Raw genomic sequence first — 2331 nt, 5'->3', positions numbered from 1 at the left:
TTTGCCCCTCTGCCCACTTCCTGCCACGGTGTTCCAGGTTCTCACGTGCCCAAGGACCTCCTATCAGCTGGTTATGTGTTCATTCGCGTTGATGGGCACAGAGGGCCCTTGCGCCCTCCTTATGAGGGCCCCTTCCGGGTTTTGGAGGCGGGACAGAAACATTTTGTAATTGACATTGGGGGTAAACCCGAGCGGGTCTCGGTGGACCGCCTTAAGCCAGCTCACTTGGACTTGGCCGGGCCGGTTGAAGTGGCTCCCCCGCCCCGGCGGGGGGGGGCCCCCACCCGCAGTGACTTCTATGTACATAATTCACCACCAACTGCAAATGTGTGAATGCAATGTTCATATGCTTGTCAGAGAGTTCACGATTATTTGGTAACGGGGTAGAAATAATTGCAGTCCCTTTAAGGACCGCCATTTTAGTCTGCTTGTTTCTATGGAAACTTACTTTCGGCGGGCTTCGTTTGGCACGAGTGTTTTTTTTGTGGTGCAAATAAAAAAAACACGACACACTCTCTCTCGGAGTGCGCACGTGAGAAATTGTCACTTTCTTCGAGTTCTACAATTTCCACACTGCACACTAAACCTGCACAATTAAAATGCACTGAGTACTACTTACTCAGTTTTGTCCATGTGGATAAAGCACACAACAATGTTGCTGGTGTGCGCTGGACTAAAAATCCATCACACACCTTTCTCTGGCAATGTTACACTTTATCTCTCTGCCAAAGAACAAACATGTTGTGCTTTTTCTTTCACTTTCTTCGAGTTCTACAATTTCCACACTGCACACTAAACCTGCACAATTAAAATGCACTGAGTACTACTTACTCAGTTTTGTCCATGTGGATAAAGCACACAACAATGTTGCTGGTGTGCGCTGGACTAAAAATCCATCACACACCTTTCTCTGGCAATGTTACACTTTATCTCTCTGCCAAAGAACAAACATGTTGTGCTTTTTCTTTCAGTATCTTAAGAGGGCATCGAAATGTGGGGCTTATGTCAACATTTTTTAATTAGACCAATTCTTATTTTTTTAATGTTTGTAGAGCAGAGTGCCATGAAATACCTCATTTGAAGACAGCTGATAAACAAGCTTGTTGATTTCCTATTTAAAGTTTTCCACCACATCACTTTGCACACCTCACAGACCCACACAAGCATTTGTTAATATGTAAATGTCTAACATCAAAACTTATAGGATTATTGGCATATTGTTGCTTTTAGCGTTTTTTTTCTCCTTTGTCCATTGTAAGTCAAATGCTTGTAATGAGTTTGCTTGTTTCATTCTTACGCATCATGCCCTTACATTTACTTACTTTTGTCCACATGAGGTGAAAACTGGTCAAGAAGACTATCTCAGCACCTGTCATGGTTCTGTGTGTTTTGTTTTGTAGTAGGAGGGTGTTTCCTCCAGCTCTGCACCTGATCATCATCATCATCATCATCATCATCATCATTATCAATATCACCTTTAACTCAACTCAACTCACCTCAACTGTATTTATAGGGCACTTTAAAACAACCACCGCTGTAGACAAAGTGCTATACATGGAGCAAAAATAATTCAGACAACAAACAAAACATTTGTTATTTTTAAAACAAATTAATAACAAGGACAGTAAAAAGCACAAATACAGTAAAACTAAAAATTAAGTCTCATGCTGAGTCAAAAGCCAAGAATAAAAATGAGTTTTAAAGGTGGGAAGTGAGAGGGCTTGCCTAATGTTCAGTGGGAGGTCATTCCAAAGGGATCAGCAAAGGAAAAAGCTCGATCTCCTCTGAGCCTCCGCTTAGTTCTTGGTACCTCTAATAGTGTCTAGTCCGCAGATCTGGTGCAGAGGGGCAGAGGAGCTCAGTGAGGTAGGGTGGAGTGAGGCAATTTTAAGATTTGAAAGCAAATAATAGGATCTTAAATAGAACTCTAAAATGTATAGGGAGCCAGTGAAGGGATACCAGAGTAGGAGTTATGTGCTCCCTCTTACAATATCAGAGATGAAAGTTCTCCGGATTTTCCCGGAATTCCGGGTTTTTCAAATTTTTATGAAAATCTCTCCGGAGAATTGAGGAAAATTTGCCTAAAATTAATCCGGATATTAGTTGACAACATCGAACGAAGACGCGTTTGAGTTCGTTGTTTTACTTTCACGAGCGTAGCCATGCTGAGACACTAACACTAGTCACAGTAGAGATTTTCGTCTCTTTATAAACACACTTGCTAAACCCCAGTGGAACGAATAAAAGACACCGTGGACAAGACAGTTGTCGTAAAAAATATATTTGGACAAAAAGGGAAACACACAGATTGGCAGAAAAACGTGTCCGTCC

The sequence above is a fragment of the Hippocampus comes genome, unplaced genomic scaffold, assembly GCF_001891065.2.
Source record: "Hippocampus comes isolate QL1 unplaced genomic scaffold, H_comes_QL1_v1.1 scaffold270, whole genome shotgun sequence".
NCBI lineage: Eukaryota > Metazoa > Chordata > Actinopteri > Syngnathiformes > Syngnathidae > Hippocampus > Hippocampus comes.
This window is presented reverse-complemented; position numbering follows the sequence as displayed.